Source organism: Punica granatum, chromosome 4 (assembly GCF_007655135.1).
Source record: "Punica granatum isolate Tunisia-2019 chromosome 4, ASM765513v2, whole genome shotgun sequence".
NCBI classification, from domain to species: Eukaryota; Viridiplantae; Streptophyta; class Magnoliopsida; order Myrtales; family Lythraceae; genus Punica; species Punica granatum.
The window spans coordinates 29,332,819-29,356,670 of NC_045130.1; the positions used below are offsets into that span (position 1 = coordinate 29,332,819).

Consider the following 23,852-nt stretch of genomic DNA (forward strand, 5'->3'; position numbering starts at 1 on the left):
GTAAGGCAATTTTGGTCCATTACGTGACTTATATGTCCAAAAATGTCGTTCTTTTTCAAAACTTATAGGACTATATTTTAATTCAAAGCTAACTTATAGAACCAAAAATATCTTTTTTCAAAACTTATAGGACCGAAATTATCTTATGGAGCAAACGTGTAGGACTGATTCTGTAAGTTTAAATCTTATAGGATCAAAATTGACTAAATGCCAAACTTATTGGATCAAAAATATCTTTTTCCCCTAAAATAATCAATTTGGCTTCAAAGGACTTGTTGGTTATAGCCACCAAATTTATGACTCTCCTAATACTCAAAATCGATTCAGCAAATTGATCACTAGGATAATATTATCCAGTTTAATTTGCACAAGGTACATCTTTCCCCTGAACATAGGAAAATGCAAAAGATTGTTCCCAACTCTACCGACCTTCCAATAGGGTTACAGTAATCTCCTTGGCAGTGTTCTCTCTTCTATTCGTTCCATCAGGGATCCTTTCCAGGTAAAACCCTGGTTCCTTGGGCTGAGGAAGTCTCATACTCTCGCTGTCAAGCATCGGGAGCACAGAAGACATGGTCGGTCTATCTTCGGGGCATTTTGTACGCATAAGAGCCCAACTTGTATGCATCTCGTAACTTCCGCAAGCGGGAAAGAATCCTCCATCCGTTCATCTATCAACTCTTGTGCTTTCTCTTTAACCCACAAATTCCACGTCTGCAATTTCCATATGTCAAAAGAAAACCCCATATGAGAGCATCTCTGAAGTACTAATATCTTTTGGATAACAAGCTTACATGCCCGAGAAGGTTGAAATTGTGGTCAGGATGATTAAACTCTCTGTTCCTTTTGCCACAAACTATTTCAAGCACAAGCACTCCGAAGCTGAAGACATCTGACTTTATTGAGAATATCCCATCAACAACATACTCCGGTGACATGTAGCCGCTGCAATTCCATCGAGGAAAGAAACGTATTTTCAGTTTCAGAGACTACAAAACAATTAATATGAATTTGAACTATCTAGACGAGAAGGTTTCATGAATCTTTTTGTTGGCCTTACTATGTGCCAACTATTCTTTTGGTTTTCTCTAAGAACTGATCCTCCCCAAATGTCCTGGCCATGCCAAAATCCGATATTTTTGGGTTCATCTTGCTATCCAACAACACATTGCTAGCTTTAAGGTCCCTATGGATAATCGTCAACCTTGAATCTTGATGAAGATAAAGAGGTCCTTTAGCCACTCCCACAATGATATTAAATTTCGTCCTCCACAATAGACAACGTCCTCCAGTTGTGCCTGCTGAAACATTTCCATGAGTTCAATTGATAATGACATGTTTCATGTAAAATGTCCGGATAGAATGGCACTAACTGAATACAAAGGAATCCAGGCTTCCATTGGGCATGTACTCATACACTAGCATCCTCTCTTGTCCTTCTATGCAACATCCCAAAAGTTTCACGAGGTTTCGGTGCTGAAGTTTTGCAATCAGCACTACCTCATTCTTGAACTCATTGAGGCCTTGCCTAGAAGTCTCCGACAGTCTCTTGACAGCAATTTCTTGCCCATTTGGGAGCTGACCCAGTAAAGAATTATTAAAGCGTTGATGTCAAACTGTAAATACATGATGTAGATAAAAATATTGATTACATTACGTTTTCGAGAAGGATAGGTGATGACCTTGTAAACAGGCCCGAAGCCTCCCTGCCCTATCTTGTTGAAATGGGAAAAATTGTTAGTTGCTTGTGAAAGCATGACCACACCAAGCATGGGTAATTCAAATTTCTCCTCTTCCCCAGCATGAACGTCAAACCTTACCCCTGTCAAAAAATAAAAAGCATGCAATTGATCGTTCGATTTTTGAAGCTGAGTACAAAGACGTTTCATCAATGGGACAATTCTATCAGATTGCTTAAAGAAGCCAGAGAGAAGGGAAGACTGAGGTACCTTGGCCTCTTCTTCTTCTCCAAGAAGCCCATAAACAGAATATTGTAGAAGAGACTGATAGAATCACAGCCGTAGCAACAACGACCCCCTTCCACCTTTCGGAATTTCCTTCTGTTATAACAATTTGTTAGGCAGGAGAAAGGAATCAATAAACTTGAAGATATAGTGGGAATTTCATTTGGATAATTTTTCATGAGTGAATGAATTGCATTATATGTTACCTAGCTCTGATGCCACAACTCGGACAAAAAGTTCTCTAGCTACGGATTCACTATTACTTATCCTTACGTCAAGAAGATCTCCGAACCAAAACCCGCAGCCTTTTTTGTCTCTGCTTTCAAATATATGTGCATAGGCAGTGCAGGTACAATTCCCCAGGCACATGTTCTCACATTCCTTCAGGGTCATGCTAGTATTCATCTCAAATAGCACCAAATCAGGCAACTTCACCCGCTTCACCCCTTTAAAACCTTCAGGACCCGAACAATTAAATGGGCTTTTCCTTGTACACCCACCCGAGTACCATGGGTCGAGCGTATCTGAGCCTTCAGCCGACTTGGACACATAGCCCGGAAGGCATTCGCATGTTCGGACAGCATTCACAATGACACACGCTGAGTTAGGACCGCATGTCGCATACTCATCGCATGAATCACTTGGTGACTCATAGAAAAGCGTCCAATCAAGTGTTTGGGTATTCCATTTGTAATGTTGGTGCTTGCCCATGTAATTTACGAGAGACCTTAGCAAACTGTTTTGGTCATGGAGATCATATGAGAAGTATGCTTCCTGAGAACCATGTACGAATATCGAGGTGATTACTGAATCAAAAGATGCGTGGTTGCTGCTGAAACGAGGATGGGACCTAAACCTGTTAAATGTTGACACAGGAACAGGAGGGAGGCATTAACACAGATATTGCAAGAACACTGCTTTTATCACACAAATGGTACAAGATGAATGTCACTGCATTTAATCCTCTTTTTGTAACATTTATACCGTTAATAGCAATTGATTTTGCTCTTCGATCATGCCATGCACATGACCATCATTGGCCTCCCAGTCTATGCTTGATGGGTGTGTGCACTTTTGAATTTATTCTACAAGCAGCACATCTAACACGGTAAATTTGTATTAGTCAACAGTTGGCTTTCAAAACTTTTCATAAGGAGCACCAGAATAATTGGAAAAAGGGTCACCTAGGAATCCTCATCTGTGTCATGATAGACATCAATATTTAAGAAAAGAGAAGTACTTAGATCAGTTGCGGTGTCTTTCAAAATTTATATGCGAAAAAATGATAGGTAGGAAGAAAGCAATTATAAACTGACGCAGCGTACAACGCGAGTAACCATCACAGACCCGTTGATTCGCGCACGAATACCGGAACTACGACCCTCTATACCTGTTGATTCTACGAATACCAAGAAATAGGCATCAAACTCGAATCCGAGATTGGACAAAACACGAAAGCTCTGAATTTTATTAATAATTCAAAAGACGACTCTACATTTTGCCCTAGGGCTTACATCGTTTAAATAGAGAAAACGAGAATATATCGAAAGAAATAAAATATTCTTAAAGATAAACTATTTCCTAAAAATATTCTTAAAGATAAACTATTTCCTAAAAATATTCTTAAAGATAAACTATTTTCTAAAAATATTCTTAAAGATAAATTATTTCCTAAAATATATAAAAAAACCTAATTAATATAAAATTGTCTGTTTGAGGCCTTAAACGATCGAATTCGCCTAAAATATCGAAATTTCCTGGCGAAGCTGTGAGTTTTGCTCCGGAGGCCATTTCTTTCGAGATAGGGCCGTCATAACCTATTTTTTTCCAGGTATCGACTTGCCAGGTCTTCTGCCGCAGAATTCCATCGTTTAGGGTCTCAAATAGGCAATTTATGTTAATTAGGGTGTTTTTGCAATTTTTGAAAAGTTTAGTTCTTTTATGCAATTTAGGTTTATTAATATCCTATTTAAGCTTCTGTAAGCCCTAGGGCAAGAGTAGAGTCGTCTTTTGAATTATCAATAAAATTCAGAGCTTTCGTGCTTTGTCCAATCTCGAATTCGAGTTTGATGCCTATTTCCTGGTATTCGTAGAATTAACAGGTATAGAGGGTCGTAGTTTCGGTATTCGTGCGTGAATCAACGGATCTGTGACGGTTACTCGCGTTGTACGCTGCGTCATAATCGATGTGCCACAACAATGTCAATACTTATGCCCACTGTTGGGGGGGTTGGGGGTTGTGGAATTACGTTGACATCGGCAAGCAATTTCCAAGAATACCTTGTGATGTTGTCCTCAAGAAGCTTCAGTTGCGGAAATCCACGGGGATCCATTCTGTAAGAGAAGTGCCCCGGAAAAGGATCTTCTGCACTCTTCCATGACGTAATTTGCCACTCCATCCCGTCCTTAAAGTCCCAGCCAAGTTTCATTCCCGGCAACATTGTATCGGTAGGATAATTGAAACTCTGCCAGAGATAACTTTCCGAGTTATCGTATTTCAAAACCAAGTTTCCTGAATCAAGGAGCTTTGTGGTTGTACTCCTCGAAGATAGTCTCCGAGTATTCGATGACCAATATACTCGTCCAGAGTTGTCTTGGATAACAATAGTCCCATGCTCGATTTTCAAAAGACCCAGGGAGCCATTGAGGGGTTTATTTCTATTTGCAACCCAAACAATCGTTTTAATTGGGATATTATAAAACCAAATCCCAAGATAACGGTTGCTCGAGTTGTCTGTACTAAAGAACCCCAGCTGGAACTTTCCTCTGGCAGAGATTAACGTCTCGCCCTCACTCATGGATTGGGATTGATTCAGTGAATCCATGCACACACACAAACCAAGCATCAGCAATAATGCTTGAAGTGACCAGAATACAGTGAAAGACACAAGAAATCTCATTTGAGCTTTCAAGACTGATCTGAACTCCCCGAAGGTTGCCTAAGTTAATGATTGTGTAGTGCTGAATAAAATTGGGCATCCCATCTCAACTATTATAATTTGCCGTGTTGAAATGTCAAGATGCCATTATGTTTGCAGCTTCCAAGTTGAAATGTCTACGAAATCTACATTTATCAGTCATTCAACTCCCTGTCAATTTTTTTTTTTTGGTTACTATGGATGTCTATTAGTCTAATACAATGAAATAGAACTTCTAGATAACTAATAAAGGAAAAATATAATTTTACAACGAATATCGAACATGAAATCTCTTAATAAACAGACAAATATATACGCCGCTACACTATATCTTCTTTTATATGACCTGTTAATTTAGAGAGGATGGACGTCCCAAAAAAATATCTAACCTGGCAGGAAAGGGACATGTTGACAGTTGACTTGATGTAAGCAATCGAATCATTGAAAACTGGCCGAAGAAGTGTGTGGCTGCAACCTCAGGGGATGTCGCTTTAATTATTTATCATTTTGAAGAGATATACATTTCTAATTTTATAAAAAGTATATATACTTTTAAGGGGGGCTTACAGTGAAGAGATATATATTACTATATATCATGAAGATATTAGTATATATGTAGGGTTTTATAACAAATCAGCTATTATGGACCTTGCTAAAAAATTCACCTATTGTTAAATGAAATTTTCTCAAATGCTCAAAAAAATTTCTTATTTCTATGATTTTTCCCCCTAAATGCTCTTGTTAAAATCGAAAAGGGAAAATGCATCCTAATTTTGGCTATTAGTAATCTGGTGTGGTGAATGTGGTCGCCTATGACCCTCCCCTCAAGAATGATATTAGAAGTCTTAGTTTTGGATATTAATGTTAAGGGGTGGGGGTCTCGCCAATGGTGAATACCCTCACCTTAGATAGCTGAAGATCTGTCGGTGAGTCAAATGTAATGCTTACAATAGTTTCCTTTTTTTATAATTTTCTTAAATTTTAGAAAATGTTATCAATTTAACGAAAATTAAATCGATAAGACCTAAATGGACAAACTGTGACATGTTAAGAACGAAATTGAAATAGCAATTGAAAATTGAGGATGAAAAGAACATGTTTCTACCAAATCACAAATCATGTGTCATTACTGTTAAGTAGCTAACTATTGGTTAAGACTAATCCCGTTCAACATTAGCTTGGCATTGATTACAATGTAGGTGTCAAATCCCTGCATTGCAAGTATAGTCCGACCATTGGAAGAGCTCAATTTTTTGTTGAGTTACATGCTCGTTGTTGAAATTGTTTTTAATAATAAAATTAATATTATAATAATGATAAGTGCAAATATATTAAAAAACTTTGTAGTATTTAAGTAAATAAGCAATTAAGAATTTAGTTATTGTAACTTTTTCTCTCATAAAAATTGACTTATTACAATTGACTTAAGCATGTATTTGATAAATTAAATTCTTAAAGGGTAGTTAAGTTGTTGAAGGAGGAAAGATAGGGTGAGAAGATGTGATGTGAGGAAATATTTAAGGGCATCAATAAGTAAAAAATGATTTATTTTTTATGTCAAATTTTCATTACTTGTTAATTGGTTTTAGTCAATGATTAAATAGATTAGATTTCATTTTTTCTCTTTCTCTCTTCCTTTCATTTATTGTCTCAACTAACTTATAATTAACTCTTAAGAACTTATTTGATTAAATTGTTATCAAACACAAACTTAATCCATTATAATATACATAAGTGGGGGTGTAGGATGTAACTGTGCCACACAAAGCCAATCATAAAACCCATAGCTCGACATTAATGGACCTTTCATTTTCACTTAAATGAATTGTTACTACTTTTTTTGTACTGTATTCAATGAATTTTTATATTTCTCTATATTTATATATAATAATGAGTTTTAATGAAAAATTAAGAGGTTTTTCTATAATTTACATGACTTCACGAGATACGAGATATCTTTCCAAGTTCAATTAACTAAATATCCTATAATCCTATAAATAGATGACATATTTCGTTTCATATTGTGCGGGCCCGAATTTCGTCTCGTTGAGGCCTGCATGCGTGCTCACTGATTGTACGACTTCAGAGTGTCCACCTTATGGGAGGGAGGGGGAGCGCGACAGACATACGTGAGAAAGAATCGCAACTAATTGTTTACGATCCAGAGGTCGAGGGCCTGTGAGTTGTCCGGGTCTAGGGGTAATGGACACACCTAGTTTGTTATGGCATACGGTCTGCGGCACCGAGAGTTCCAAGTTTTGGGGTTCTGTTGTATGCGGGCCTATATCCCATACGCACTATTGGTACTCCGATTTGTCTAAGGTTTGACCTTTTATTTTATTACCTCTTGATTAGGCTCATCTTGCTCGGTTTGATATCGTAAATTTGTGAAAGCAATTGATTCGGGTTAAGAGACCAAAAAAGGAGCGGATCCTTGAGTCAGGGAATCGATCCACCGTCCTTGCGTCTCGGCTAACAGGACCGTGATGGCCAGTTAACGGCGTGGACCGGGCCCGTAACTCTTGTGGTCCCGCTCGTCTTGGGGACCTATAAATCGATTCGATCGGTTCCAACTCTCGGACCTCACGCTTGCCAATTGGAATCGTTACACAAATGAATGTACAAATAAATTCTTTGCAATGTACTCTCAAATAAAAAATACACATTACAATAAACAGATCCCAGTTTGCTCACATTCGGGCAATATTCCGCTCACACTCACCTTGAGTTTTGGAAATATCGAAATCAAAATTAATGCGACGCGGGCTCATGAGAGCCGGGGGTCGGGTTCGACCGAACCAACAGGTTTTAGAAGGATTGAGTAGTCCTCGAAGTGCCCACGAGAGCAACCGAGTTCCCGGGTGATTGTCTAATCTCATTTCACGCATCCTAACACGACTCATCGTCCACTTGGATACTACTAGGGTTGAAATGGTGACTCGAGGTTAGACCTCATGCCGCGCTCGGATCGTGCGCACTCAAGGTGTGTGGGGGCCGTTGGATCCCGTGATCGATGGTTGGGGCATTGGACCCTGTGTGAACCATATCCTATGGGTTCGGGCTTGAAAAGTCATAAAACAGATAAAAAATAAAATAAAAACAGACATAAATATATAGAACAAACAAGATGTGTGAATTATAATTCCCATGTTTACGTGATTATCAAATTATGAACAAGGGTTGCTTGGCAGACATGTCTTTATCCTAAACAACCAAAAAAAGAACATATGCATATGATCTCTACTCTTGCCCTATAAAGGGCCAAACAACATTTCGCGTGTCGTCCCCGCTTGCATCTCTAATCCACCTCCCTAAGCACCGGAATTTACGTCAAAATGACAGAAACACTTCGGTCGGGTAAAGAGGGCTATGCAGATAATTCTGCACCGCACGGGTAGCCCGTCTTTACCCGTGGCTCGGAGTATTTCAATTACTCTAACCCTAGGGTTGTCGGTAAATCATAAACTGATGGTCGTGCCCTTGAACAAAAAATGTATTTATATGTATAAGAGGCTGGGGCTATGTGACACAGACCGTTGAAAGTCTATAGTCGATGTCGACCAATCCTTTGGACCCATCGGGGTCGTATGGACCCCGAAGGAGCTGAGAAACCAGTCACTCTACCCAGAAGTGGTCTAGGAAGAACTCGCGCATTCCGACTTGAGCCGCCTCAAATCGAGCCCATTCTAGGGTCAAGACGCTCAAGTACTCCCTAGATATCCATTCTACGCGTGCTATGTTTCCCGATATTTTTGTTGAAAATTGTAGCCTTTAAAAAGTGCATGATCACCAGTTCATGATTCATCAACTCACTTACATGTTATTGGTCGGTTCATGCAATTTGTTAAAAAACTCAAAGTGGATTTATTAGCCAAGTGAAACGTCCCAATTACCATGCGTGTGAGATTAATTAAATTGAGTGAATTGCCGAACGCTTTTGTTTGCGGGTTTCAAGCCGTCGAGCCGGCCATCGATGGACTGTTCGATAAGAACTCTAAATTCCGATCATCTCAGAATTAATTCCGATTTTAAACCGTCTTTGCATGATTAATCCGATTCGTGTGAGGTTTCGATCAAAGACACATTTCAACACCCCAAGAGCACACAAACACGGGCATTCAAAATCACATAGATATTTAAATTGTCGATTTTAAGCTCGAGTGGTCAATTAAGCCGGTTTTTATGCTTTTAATCGATTTTATTCCTTAAAGCTGAGTGAGCATGAGATTCAATTCGTATGGGCTCATTTCCGTTTCATACAACCGATTTTAAGGCCAATACTTTAGATATTCAAGTTCATACTCGTGTCGTTTTTTTTCTTTTTTTTTATCATACACCCAATGTAAAATACCCACTTGGGCCTACACAGACTTAAGCCCATCTGCAACCCAAAAGCTTAAGTTAATAAGTTACTGGACCCAAGCCTCATATAAGCTTGTGGTTTCTTTCTCAATTTTTCGATGTGGGACAACATATCTCAACACCCGCCCTCACGTGGCAACGTGTGGTCCAACACGTGCCACGTGCCTTAAACACCCGCCCTTAACAATTGACCCGAGCCGGGCATCCTCTTCCATACTCGGGTAAGGGGGGGACAAATACAAAACTAGCCTCGAGCTCCACACTCAAGTCTAACTAGAGGTGCACCTTTTTAGCTACCTCGGAACTGGACCGGGCCACTCTTGAGCCTGATTAACATGAGGTGCACTCTTGGCTACCTCGAAATCGAATCTGGCGTGGTATGAACCCACATGAGCGCGCGGAAACCTAACCCGCTCTGATACCATATAAAATACCCACTTGGACCTACACGAACTTCAGCCCATCTGCAACCCAAAAGGTTAAGCTAATAGGTTACTGGACCCAAGCCTCATATAAGCTTGTGGTTTCTTTCTCAATTTTTCGATGTGGGACAATATATCTCAACACCCTGCTTTTCCTTTTCCCTTTTTTTTTTAAATGTCCGATTCGTATTGTTCATGTTCGTATCATCCTGATTAAAGATCACATTTCACATCACCATCTTTCACGTAAGCATTGAATCAACCGCAAAGGAGAGCCCTTCACGTGATGCTAAGTTCGAGTTGCATATCTCTCTCGAGCTAAGAGGAACTATGTGAAGCTTCGAGCTGCCCACAAATGTAGGTTGGAACGAACTGTCCAAGGGCTTCTCGACAGAAAGGAGAAGGGCTACAAAACAGTACAGCATGCTAGGAGAAACCTGAGCAGTGGCAGCAACGGGATGACAGCTGCAACGGACCCGAGCTCACGAAGTAGGCTTGAGCAGCAGCTGTAGTAGCTCGAAGAGAACTCGAGGAAGCTGAAGAGCAACTCCAGAGAGTAGCAACAGCTCAGGGAGGAGTCGGGGCAGGGGTTACAACTCAGCTAGGAGCTCGTGGAGCTCGAGGAAGGACCGGGTCTCAGCAACACAATCTGCAAAGAAGGAAGAAAAGGGGAGCAGCAGCAATTTCACAGTGAAAGCAGGAGCATAGCAGCTCGGGGAGGAGGGCTGCTCAGGGAGCTCGAGAGGAAGCTCGAGGGGTCACCGTAGCAGCTCGGGGAGGAGCAGCAGGGGCGCTACAGTAGCTCAGGGGAGAAGAGAGGAGCTAAGGAGGTTCAGTCATGGGAAGGGATGAAGAAGAGGGTAGTGACAGTGATGACATTCACGAAGTGATGGTGATGATCCGTGGGAAGAAGAAGAAGCAGAGGAGGTGGATGGCTCCCTCCTGCTGTTGCTGTCTTGGCCGAGAAGAAGGGAGAGAGAGAGAGAGCCAGGGAGAAGATCCAGGACCCCCGCTGATCAGAAACGTGAGCAAGAGGAAACTGATGAAGAGGAGCAGAAGCAGCCGAGTATGATGGGGAGTCTCTGTGCGGCAGAGCAGGAACGAGGAGGTGTGGATCAGATGGAAATGATCTGAACTGATGTGGTCAGGGTCACTGGTCAGCAGTCGAGGAAGGACAGAAGAAGGAGAAGAAGAGGAAAGAAAAATGCGGGAGATGGAGGTTGCTGTCCTTGTTGCAGGCATGCTGCCGTGAAGAAGGGAAAAAAAAAAAAAGGAAAGGGAAGAAGTACAAGGTGAGGTTGATGGTTGCGTGAGGGTCAAAAACCGCAGAAGAAGCTGGGAGTCAGGAAGAAAAGAAAGAAAGATCAAGTTGGCAGGGCTGCCGTGCAGGAGTTTGATCAGCAGAGGATGGGCTGCAGGCTTGGGCAGGCTGCAGAGCAAGCAGCCAACTTGCCTGGAAGCAGCAGGAAGAAGTCGAAGAAGAGAGCAGAAAAGAAAGAAAAAAGAAAAAGAAGAAAAATGGAAAACTGGTCAACAGATTCTTGTGGTTCGGCCATCTATGAGATTTTTTTTTTCCATACCGGCGTCCTTGCGGCAAAAATTCAATTTCTCAAAATCCATCGAAATTTTTGGAATGAATGCTTTAAAATTGAGAAATTCAAAAAATAATCGGCTCTATGAAAATTTCAATTTGCATCGAAGAAAATCGAATTTCGATAAAAATCGACATCGAATCTCAGACACGCGTCGCTTATAATTGCTCGATTATCTCCAAAATTCAGTCTTTAAAATCAGATATCCGAAAAACATTTTAAGACCACCATTGTATTCAGAAAAATTCGAAGATCAACATTATGCAGAAAAATATTTTCCAATCATGAGCATCGTCTCAAATTTTGAGGATTGAAATTAATGCGCGTGAGGCCTGAAATTCTTACCTTTTCAATTGGATATCTTAAAAATGAAATGGGACCACCATTGTGTTCAGAAAAATTTGAGGATTAATATTATGTAGAAAAATATTTTCTAATCTTGAGTATCATGCCGAATTTTGAAAAAAAAATCGAAATTGATGCATGTAAGGACTGAAATTCTCGACTTTTCAATCGGATATAAAAAAATAATATGAAATAACCATTGCGTTCAGAAAAATTCGAGAAACAATATTATGCAAAAGAATATTTTCATTCTTGAGTTTTATTCCAGATTTTGAAAATCAAACTTGATGCACGTAAAGCCCGAAAATGTCCTGTAGAGCATTTTTTCTGAAAAATATAAAATTAAGGTTAAATTAAAGAGATGCCCGAGTTCAAAAGTAGTGAATGTATCGAGGGATAGTCAGAGGCGACTTCCTCGATAAATGAGAATTGTGGTCGTGTCTTTCTTGACGGTTCTCGAGCATCGGACGAACAAAATGGAATGCTAACACACATGCATATAATCTTTCTATTCATTTTCTCCTTACCCCTTTAAGTGATAGACAATTTCTCTCCGCGCATATTACAAGTTGAATTTCAATTTGTCAATATATATTTTTAAAAGATTATAGTAAGTATTTATTTTTTTCATAATTCACTATTTTTTAATCTCGTTCACTATTTCTATTGACATATTTACTCGACAGAGAAGTTTTCTTATTTATATTTATTCGTAGTAAATGTTGAAATATTACAACAAAGCGTGAATATTAACTAGTTTAAATTGAATCAATTAACAATCTTTGTGGTGGTCCACAAGTTTCCTTGTTGAGACCACTTATTGGGAACTAAGTCCCCTGGTTCTACATCTACCATTATTCAATGAATTAAGGAGAATTTATTTAAAATGGTCCATAGTTTACTCGTTTTGTCAAATCTATTCTATACTTTTTTTTATCAAATCTATTATATGGTTTACTTTTTGCATCAAATCTATCCCGGTATTATTTTTTCTGTCGACATCTAACGGCCGTACTGGCGTGGCGTCCACGTGGCAAGTGTTGCCTACTATCTTTTCACGTGCCACATCAGCACGGCCGTTAGATGTCGACGGAAAAGATAACGCCGGAATAGATTTGATGTAAAAAGTAAACCATAGGATAGCTTTGATAAAAAAAAGCATATGATAAATTTGACAAAATGGGTAAACTATGGACCATTTTAGGTAAAAACTCCATGAATTAAAGGCCAAAAATGTTTGAGCGTTTGGAGATACAAGACGCGCAAAGTGAATATATATAATTTCAATTTGTAAAATCAAATGCGTATTAAAGAAAGATATTCAATAACCTATACTGCTTATATTTATTTTTTAAAATAGGAGTATGTTCATTTTTGAATTTATAAAATTATTAAAATATTATTAACTAATAAGGATTAGGAGGGTGAAGAATTGAAAAAAAAAAATATTAAGTGGCGTGAGACTTGCAGGAGGAGAGAGGAAGCGAGAAGAAGAAAAATAGAGGAAACAAGTGAGAGATCTGGGTTTGGTAGTAAGAAAATATATGAATTGATATTTAATCCACATTTTAGTAGCTCACAAATTTTTAATTTATTTTTAATGGGCAGTTTTGGAAACACAAAGTTACACCATTCTTCTGACTGGAAGTAATATAGATAAAAAAAAAAGAGAAATTATCATTTTGGTTCCTAAAAAATTTGTCAATCAACAGTTTAGTCATTAAATAAAAATTGATACCAATTTACCCCTCGATGTCTATTTCGTCTACTAGAATGGTCCAACTGTCAATCACTATTCCCCACCATGATGGAAATTTGACGTGGAAGCTGACATGGAGTACTAGAAAAAAACCATTTTTTAAGACCAAAATGCAAAACGGTATTGTTTTCTCATTAGTCAATTATCAATTCAGTCCTCGAAGAATTTATCACCCATCACTTTAGTCCTCGGAAAGATATTTTTGCAACCACAACATTTCCTAAACATTCATTCCATTGGACAAAATAGTTCATCGTCAAATAGCAGTTATGGAAACATTGACGCGGTATGTAATGCTGTTAACTTAATCCGTACATAATTAAGAAAAGAAAAAGGAAAGAAAAAAAGCTAGTATCAACTTGATTTACATATTTTTATTTAACCTTCTTTCAAAAACTTGGGTTGAGAGATGAGCCATCTTGGATGGAGGCCAGTGACATCCCTTGCAAGGGAGGTCACCGAAGGTGTTGAAGGCCTCCAGCGGCCTTGCCTAGAGAGAGAGAGAGAGAGAGAGAGAGAGAAATATAGTAAGAGAGGAGGGCAGCTCAGGTGGGGCTCATCGGCCGAGGACCTCCTTCCCAAGCGAAGTTGCCGACAGAGAGTTCTCATAACCGAGTTGCTCCTATCTCCACCAAAAAAAAACAAAAAAGAATTGGATTTTTTGAAAAATTTGTTAGGGATATTAAATTAAAACACCTAAATCACTTTTTAGACCAAAACGCAAAACGATATCAATTTTTCATTTGCTTATTATCAATTTAATCCTCGAAGAATTTATCACCCACCACTTTTGTCCTCGAAAAAAGATTTTTGTAACCACAACATTTAGGAAATATTCATCAAATGGCAGTTACGGAGAAATATTGATCTGGCATGTAACATTGTTACTTAATCCATACACAATTTAAAAACTTAAAAAAAGAAAAAAAACTTGATTTAGGCATTTTTGTTTAATCTCCTTCTAAAAATTTTAAAAATATATATTTGGGGTTGAGAGAGTGCGAGGTTTGGGTGGACTAGGATCGGCAATATTTGATACTACATGATAACACGATATGGTTACGACACATAGTTAAACGGGTTCGGATTGAGTATTTTTTATATTCGGTCTAAACATATCCAACCCATTTAGACACGGTTAATAAGCGTGTCTTATCGGGTTGAAGCCATGCAACCTAATTATACACGATTAAACCTATTTATTTAGACGTGTTTAATCGTGTTGTTATAATCGTGTAAACCGTTAATCCATTTGTAACTAAAATTACAAAAATGATCTTACTAACCCTAATAGCTAATATGTTCTCCTTCCTTATGCAGCCGCCTCAGTTTCATCTTTCTTTCTTTCTCGACACTCGACGGAGAGAACTGTTCTCAGAGACGACTGACGGACTCAGAGCAGACGAGACGGAGAGACAACCTCGAGCCCTCGACCACTCCAGGCGCCACGGTGAAGGTGATCCCACCCCGACTCGTCGATTCCCACGAGAAACAAGAATAGTGATCTGAAGGTTCGATTTTGGGGCTCAGCAGATTGCCTCTTCGCTAATCTGACCTAAATTGCAAATCGAGCTCGACAGATTTGAAGGTTTGTTTACTTGTCATCTCATTCATTCTAATTTAATCTAAAATAACAAGTCGATCTCACAGGTTACTCTGAAGGTTCGATTTTAGGGCTAAACAGCGATCTTGAAGTTGTCTTGCTGGCGTTACTTCCCCTAGAGGTAAAAATTCAACTTACAATTTTCTAATTTCGCTTGCATCACAGCTCAAGCTTCGGTCACTGCCCTCTCCCGTCACCGCAGCTCTCTCCCTCCTCCATCTGCTACCGAACAATGTGTCATCTCCTCCTGCCTTGCCCTCTCTTGACCATTCCTATAACCCCAGAACATTATCCCATTTGTCTCCATGATCGAGCTTTGGACAACGCATGTTCAAACTCAGTAGGAGCTGCAACATGCAATGGGTTTTCAAGCATCAATCAAGCTCCATATATATCACGTCAAATTAGATCCACTTCGATCCGGTTCAGCTCTCTCCCTCAACGTAGTTTCCCTCGTAATTTTTCTTGCTTGGTTATGAGATGCGAGGGGGAAAGGCCGTGGGCTTTAGATTAGTAATTAGATTACTGTTGAATATGATATGTTATTAGATTACTAATTGAGGCCTTGCATTTGTATAATCTTAAAGATAATGCTCAAAAATAAGTTCTCTGCTTTTCTTGGTCAATGCAATTAACTTGGGTTGGGTTCATTCACTCGATGTGTTGTTGGTGGCCATAGTTGAGAAGAATGCAGTTAGATTAATCTTCGGATATAGACTTGCTAACCCAAAGATATTCTAGGATTTAAATGATCTTCTTCAACACTTAAGGAATCAATCATTCAAAGATCTTCTTCACCTCTTGCTTGAGTTTCTGTTTTGTAAGCTTATAAAGTTTGACCTTGGTTTGCAGCATGGCCCGTCGGAGTGCTTGCTCAACGCCATCGAAGCCTGTGTCATCGATACTTGGCCTACAGTGGCAATACTCCTTGACCTTCAGTTTAATATTAAATTATGCTACATATTATTTCCTCGCTGGGTGTGTTTTCCTTCCAATTGCCGCTCAAGATATCGTCTGGCTTTGCAGTGTTTTGGGTGCGTGCAGCTTCTTTATTTCATTTCCTCTCCACTTTAATATTGTTTGGAGCTGTTTCTGGAAGAGATCAACGGAGACCATTCGCATTTGTCTTCTCAAGAACAAGACCATCTGTGAAGCAAACAAGATTTATGATCCCCCACTTGATGAAATTTCCTAGCTCTTTCCTTGTCTAAGGTTTCTACAGTAGTTGGAGATACTGGCAACAGTTCCGATCAGTATTTCTTTTCCGTCTTCGGATATACTTCCACCACGAGTTTAGTTTCTTCCATAAATGACCTCTTTCTTGTACTTTATTCACAAAGGGTTCTCCAATGGGGAGATGGGTTCTATAATGGAGATGGGAACTTATCTAGGTATGATTAGGCAGGTTCATGTCGTGTCTGGGTAATCAGGTTGACATGGATAAACATGTCATGTTCTAAATCTAACTCTTGTAATAATCGTGTCGTGTATGAATACGTGTACCTATTATAACACGTTTCGATAAATAGGTTTAAACATTTTGTGTTCGGGTTAACACATATATAAATAGGCCTTGTTCATGTTTTCAAAAGCTAAACCGTTTAATAATTATGTTGTGTACGAGTTATGACTTCGATGACACGCGTCCGTTTAGACACGACACGAATTGTCAACCCTAGTGAACTCCTCCACAAGTGAGGTCATCGGAGGCATCAAGGGCCTCCAGTAGCCTTGCCTAAATAGAGAGAGACAGACAGAGGGGGCAGCTCAAGTGAAGGCTCCTCGGTCGAGGACCTCACTCCAAGTAAGGCCGTCGGCGGGGAGCTCTCACAGTCGAGCTGCCCCCCATCTCAACCAAACAAAAAAATAGAAAAACAAAAGACTTGTAATTCTTGGAAATTTTTTTAGAAGATATTAAATGAACTCTTAAACTAGGGCGTCTTTTTGTTTTCTATTTATTTTTAATTTTTTTAAATATTTAATATATAGATAGATTGACCTAGGAGCAGTGTTATGAAAATCGGACCGCATGGCGAACCGGATTGGGCATGGATTCATGAGTTCACGGTTTCAACCAGGGGTTCAATGGCTAGGATTGTATGTTTAATTAATTATATAATAAATGTTTATATTATTACTATAGATAAAATAAGTTTGATAATAAATACATAATATTTGTATAGTTATGCTAAAAAGTACTTGTGGCTTAGTTGATTAGTGAGGTGGTCATTGGGCCATCATATTAGTATTTATTTTAATTTAAATATAATAAATCGTTGGACTCATAAATTGGCCTGTTTAGTGGAGTTTTAATTCAAATCGGTCGGTTCTGTGGGTTTAACGGTTCAAATGTGCATTTTCGATCTGAAGATGGAATCGCACCGGTCATGGTGCTGGTTCCGGTCTGCCGGTCAAAGCAGGCTGGTCCGGTCCGGTTCTTATAACAATGCTTAGGAGGTCTCTGGTTGTACCATTCTCAATGCCCCACACAATGAGAGGGACATCGTCCTTCACTCCTACAGACAAATACATTGCTTGATAAACCAACCACGTATAGGACCGTATGCAAGACGCTCTGATTGGTTTGGGGATATACTTAATATGAACACATTGGAGTAGTTTACTAGTAATAAAGAATAAAATAAACAATAAAATAAGATCTCATCAGACACGACCGATATATGTTATTTGGGATGACAGCTTTGGCTGGGCAAAGGATTATCGAAATAAACCAATAAACCAAATTCTATAAAAGTTTACAACATCCAATAGTATTACAATCTTCCAATACATATCCCTCCTAAAATTTTACAAATTCAATCCTAATAATAGAGATTTCAACCCTGATCTGCATTTTCCCCTGCACACTGTCATTCCAACAACAATCGTCGACACAGGAAATATATTATGACTAGTTCTGCTTTGCATCATATTACCTATAGGGAGAAGCAGTGCATATCGGTTTGGTGAATCTACAGATAAGGAAGACGCTATCTAAGTTAAATCAGTACAAATTGGTTACTTCAGCAGATAATGAAGCCAGAAATTACTGAAAGGAATGAGAAAAAAAAAAAAAGAAAAACTTCATCGAAGGTGAATTCTGCTGCGCTAAGTTAAACAGCACCTAGGATAGGGACCACAGATGCTTAATGGTCAATAGAGAAGATGCTATTATGCGAGATTTCCGCGGACGGACCATTCTACCAATACAAACAGTCAGATTAGCTTTTAGACAGGTGTTGAACTTATTATTCACGACTCTCGGAGGTCAACCTTGTTTGAATCAAATTTCTGATTGCCTGAACTGATGTTCTTCTTTCATTTTCTCAGTATGTCGTCTATCTGCAGGAAAGGAAAATGAAACTGCCCCTTTGTTTGGTCGAGACAGGACGATGAGTGCCAAAGACAGAGTTTATGGCCTTCCAATGGAAAATTCAACAAGCCCTCCAAGTTGATGAAATAGGCTGCTAAGAAATTGTGATGACTTAGAACAATAAATACAGGTAAGAATTTCTGATCTTGATTTTGGAAACACACAGAATATTGATCAATCCAGATATTGTTTTGATCGACCCAAGGTACTGGTTCAGTTTGACATAAATATCAACTCGAATTTGATGGACACAACTTAATAACTTCTTGCTGCTAGGCCAGCAATACGCAATGGAAATGATTTGTAAGATTATTTGAGATACTCACTCTCAATATGGTTCAATCCATTGCTAACATATTGGATGCATGGGTAAAAATCAAATGATTTCCTGTCTTATCCTTCAAAGAATTTACAACAAGTTCAGTCAAAAATAAAATTCTTAATGGTCATTTGAGAAGGCACAACGGTACGCAAAACATAAGTACAACATTCTTACTTATTTTCTGAATGTATGATACAACGCTGTTGAATGAATCAAGCTTTCAATCATCTTCCTTTGATTGCAGAATCAGTTATCACAGACATTGACCTCATACTTTTTTTTCTACGACCGAATCTCCATAATTCCCATGCCTATATTTACACAATCAGCATTTAACATTTTCCATTATAGTTTAAGAAGGCAGTGTTCTTCAAGCTGCTGACAAGATCTACTGGCAACACTGGAAACTATACACCTGAGATTTCTTTGAAAATGTACCTCCCGCGGCATACTCTGGAGGCATGTACCCCCTAATATACAGGCCATTGTCATGCACCTGGGAGAATTTGATTTGTTATTCGAAAAAATACGCAATATCTTTGTTGAAGGAAATCTAGATCCTTACAATGTCCCTACGACCTCCTTGGTATTCAAGAAATCCTGAGTGGCCTGAAACGTCCGTGCTAGACCAAAGTCCGATATTTTAGGATTCATCTTCTCATCTAACAAAATCTTGCTGGCCTTCAAATCTTGGTGGATGAACCCCAAGCAAGAGTCACGAAGTAGATAGAGAAGCCCTTTACTTTTTATATATTTTTTTGGACAATTGTCTGTCGATCTTTATTACTAATGAGAACGTGTACATATAAGACCAAGTATAAGGAGAAATAGGAAACTATAAGTAACAGAGGAAATATAAGTAACTAGCCTAAAATACTAATATGTACATAATGACACAAGATGCTCAGAATATTCTAGAGAATCGTAATAGATGTTGCGAGAGACATTAGTGGGAATAGAACAAATAAATGTTATTCCATAATTATCTTTTTTTTTTTTTAAGTTGTCTTGCAAAACAGTAATCTATAAATTAAAATAAGGAAAAAGTACAAAAACTCCCTTGTAATTTGAGCATGATACAAATTGGACCCTGTGATTTTTTTATAGAGAAATAACACTCTGCGGTTCACTTCGTGAGACATAATGGACATCACCGTTAATTTTTCATAACTTTTGGTCTTCTTTTTGTTATTATTAGCCTCAACCTTTCAATTTTTTTGCAATTTGTTCCTAAAATTTGAAAAAAAAAATGAAAAGGGGGAAGGGGCTTGGGTCGCTAGTCAGCGACCCCGACCCTACCACCGAGGTTGCCGACAACCATAGAAGACGTTGACAACCTCGAGGTTGGGGTCGGAGTCGCTGATTAGTGGCCTAGCCCCTGAATCGACCAGGATCTCGACTTCTAGATCCTGGGTCCATTCAAGGGCGGGGGCCGCCAATCTGCGGCCTCGTCCCGACCTTCATGGTTGCCGGCATCCTTTGTGGGTCCATGAGACCTCAGTAATGGAGTCGGGGTCACCGACCAACAGCCCTGGCCCCTTTCCCCTTTTCTTCCTGAATTTTAGAAACAAATTGAAAAAGTAGAAAGTTTGAGGGTAATAATGACAAAAAAAAAGTTTGAGGATCAAAAGTGAAGAAAAAATTAACGATAAGGTCCATTATGTCTCACGAAATGAACCGCATGGTGTTATTTGTCCCTAGAAAAATTACATGATCCAATTGGTCCTAAGCTCAAGTTACAATGGGGTTTTTGTACTTTTTCATTAAAATAATTCATTTATTAGCTTCTAGACGGATGCCTTCGTCCTAAAAGGAACAAGGCTTACATAATTGCTCGACTATCCTCGATTCAATTGCAAAAAGAGAATTCGAACCAGCTCGACAACAAAGCTCTCATTGTTGATTGACCGATCAAAGCCCAACACATATAGTTGAAGCTGGAACATTGATAACCAAATCGATAATTACAACGAAAGAGCAAAGATGTCCACAGCATTAACGCCTTTGCTCTTGCACCCTTACTATAAGCGATTAGACGACTCTTTCATAATCTTATTTGTATGCAGAATTCTTCAAATAAATGCTTAGCATACAATTCCAACAGCATAAATCAAATAAGGAAACATAATATATATCAGTAAAGTATGATGAAACCTATGGGACATCACTGTCGCCTTTGTATATATATTCAAACCTGTGGTGTCAACAAATCAAAGGTGCCCAGCAAATCGAACCTGACACGGCTACTTCCATGAAAGTTGCGCCCTTTGCAATGGTGTTGTTTTTATCTTTTTTATGTTTGGGTCAAATGTTACGCCGACCCAATTGTAGAAACAGTACATAAAATTTGTAATAGCAACACTTTGGATCCGAATAGTCGGTTCAGTGCGAATCGCTACAGCGTGCTCTTGCAATTACAGCAAGAGACACATATCATGGTTACAACTACTTTTATTGTTCTCTTGGGTTTGAGCAGACCATCTGTGGGCACGCTGCATGCCACGGACGACTTTCACACAGCGATTGTCATTACTGCTTACAAATGGCTTTACATAATATATACATTGGAGAAGACTGTCCCCCTGATCCTATAGGACTTCAACTTCAGCTTGTAGACTGCAGAATAAGGTATGAAATCCATTACTTTTCTGAGCCATTATGCAACGGATCTATTATCGTCTGGCTTCCTCTGTGAAGTCCTTTCTATGTGTCTGAATAAAAATCCAGGTTATGCAAAGGGTTCTGCTCAGTAGAGCAACTCTTGGTGCATACTCTCCTATTTACATAGGTATGCTTATTCCTATTCGACTGTGTACTACTACAGCTCATGATATACTGCCCGTTTCCTTGCATAATAAAGTATGTTAATTGATGGAATCCAGATTCTTACCCCGAACCCTAGTTTGTCTTCGCGTTCCCGAGTCTTCAATCAATTCCGCTCCGAATCTGCAAACGAGGAGATTGAGGGTTTTCCCCCTTCAATTCTTAAGTAAGATCTCTATTTGAGATTGTATAATATTGCTTGGAATTTAGAGTGTATCATTGCTTTGTTGGGCTGCTTAGTGGGCCTCTAGGGCGAAGTCCATCATTTGCCCCTTACTTAGCTCCAAGTTTACTTGGAGGTGAATAGAAGAAATCATGTATCAGGAGCCATTACGCAAGTCACTTGGACCCTGAGGCGTGAACTACAGTCAATCGCTCCACCGGACAAAGCTGTTGTTTTTCCTCTCCGATAATGTGTATTATGGTGTAGCCATTTCCAGGAATAGGTCATCATTATGCTCCCAGTATCTCTGATGCTTCTGGAGTAAACTCTCTGTTGGATGTCTCCATAGAGAGCGAGGATGAAAATGAAGATGAAGATGAAGAGGTTGCTTTAGACTCGCTTGGCACTGGCTGCTGAAGATGAGAACAAGGAGATTGGTGTGAAATGTTTATGCCTCTACTGATGAGTGCATGGGCGATTGCTAGATGAAATACCAATTGATCATGCTAGCGAGGATCATGCTGTCAAGTGTAGAAGCTACTTTAGTGTCTAGTGTTACTGAAGCATGTAATAATAAATATAGTAGGCTTCAAATATTGCCCCTACTGTGAGGGAGTGTCTGCAAGAATTGCCTTGAGGACCCGCCCATTATCGAGCAAAGATTACTCCACTCACCAATCGAGGTAATTTAGACACGAAGTAAACTAGAATCACTTCACTCGATCAGTCTGCTATTGCTTAACTGGCTCCAAATCGTAGTCACACAAGCATCGAATAGTCCGCCAGGACCTTGGTGTAACTGAGGTCAAACGCGATACCCTTTAGAAGGAAGTTGCTCAACTAGGGAAAGCTTTGACCAACAAACAGAAAAAGGAAAAAAAAAGTCGAGGGATGAGCCTCTGGAGGAGATCGAGGCATTGAAGCACGAGCACGGGAGGGAGCTTCACCTCCAGGGTGCCAAGGTGCTAAGGTGGAGGGATCTCTACCTGTGAATCAACTGAAGTTGCCAACAAGCCTCATGCTGATGCTTTAATGTGATGTATTTTCCTATATTTCGGTAATCACTTGTAAGAGTTAGTCAAGGATAATATGACTTTCGCATTTCCTTATTGAACTCTCAAGTGACACACGTCTACTTTTCGAGCGAGTATCCTATATACTTTTGCTCAACTACTGCTTTTGTTGCGAGCTCTTTCCCATGTATCTCGCTTTATTTACAAGTACTTGAATCAAGTTTTAAGTTTGAAATGATACTCACGCGAGGATTATCTCCTCAACCAGCTGCTTGGATGAGGCCAAGTTCTTTATTTTTGATTTGAAGCAAGCGATGCTCGTCGCTATTACCCTGTCAATTGCTTGGACGAGACTGAATTATTTAGTTTGACTAGGATGGGTGAAGCTAGTCGCTTTCGCTCAATTCGCCTCGCAGTCAGAGTCGAGGCATGGAATGTGACTGAAGCGAGTGCTAAATGTTGTATTGATTGATCCCAATACCAATGATAGCATTTCAGATGGTAGCATCAATGATGAAGACCCCAACACATTGGGGGGCCTTTGCATATTGTCCCCTTTGTAGCGGAGCGTTTCTAAAATTACTCATGTTACCACCTGAAATTTCCGCAGAGTTTCCCCTAAAATTTCTTCAATAGCCATTATCAAATAAACTATTCATATAAAAACCTGCTGTCCATAAACTTCCAAATATATACATCCAATTCGGCAAGCTCTAATATGTATATACATCTTAAGAGAATATTTTTTCTCACCCACATCAGTAAACGAACTAAATAAAAGTTTCAGATCGTAATATATTTATAGCATTCTACATGAATTTACTACTTATACTATGAGTGGGTCTAACTACAAAAATCCTTCACACTGATCCCGATGTCCAAAAAGTTCTCCTGTGCTGCTAGTCTATCTCCTAACTCATCTGAAAAAATTATATGCAGGGGGCTGTAAACTGCATCTCAGTGAGTACTATATTTCAAAGTAAAAAGAACTATTAAATGAATTTTAATCCTTAACTATATATATATATAGATCACCACATCTAGATCCATCAACTAATACCTTCCGATAAACAATATCCGTCCATTATATATTTTATACCTCAGAAACGAACATTTACAAATCTCAACATTTTATATAAGTCAAGTATCCATAAAATTCCACCATAATATTAGAACATGCCTTTTATTCACTA

At 39.1% G+C, this 23,852-nt stretch overlaps 1 long non-coding RNA gene and 1 pseudogene across 1 annotated transcript; one reads left to right on the forward strand and one right to left on the reverse strand.

Annotated features, from left to right (window-relative positions):
• Positions 1-322: 322 nt before the first annotated feature.
• On the reverse strand, positions 323-4,976 carry LOC116203192 (annotated as a pseudogene).
• Positions 4,977-14,685: 9,709 nt separating this feature from the next.
• LOC116205656 lies at positions 14,686-16,530 on the forward strand. Its single transcript, XR_004156549.1, has 3 exons — positions 14,686-14,950; positions 15,013-15,086; positions 15,818-16,530. It is a non-coding gene; the product is annotated as an uncharacterized LOC116205656 (long non-coding RNA).
• The last annotated feature ends 7,322 nt before the right edge of the window (positions 16,531-23,852 follow it).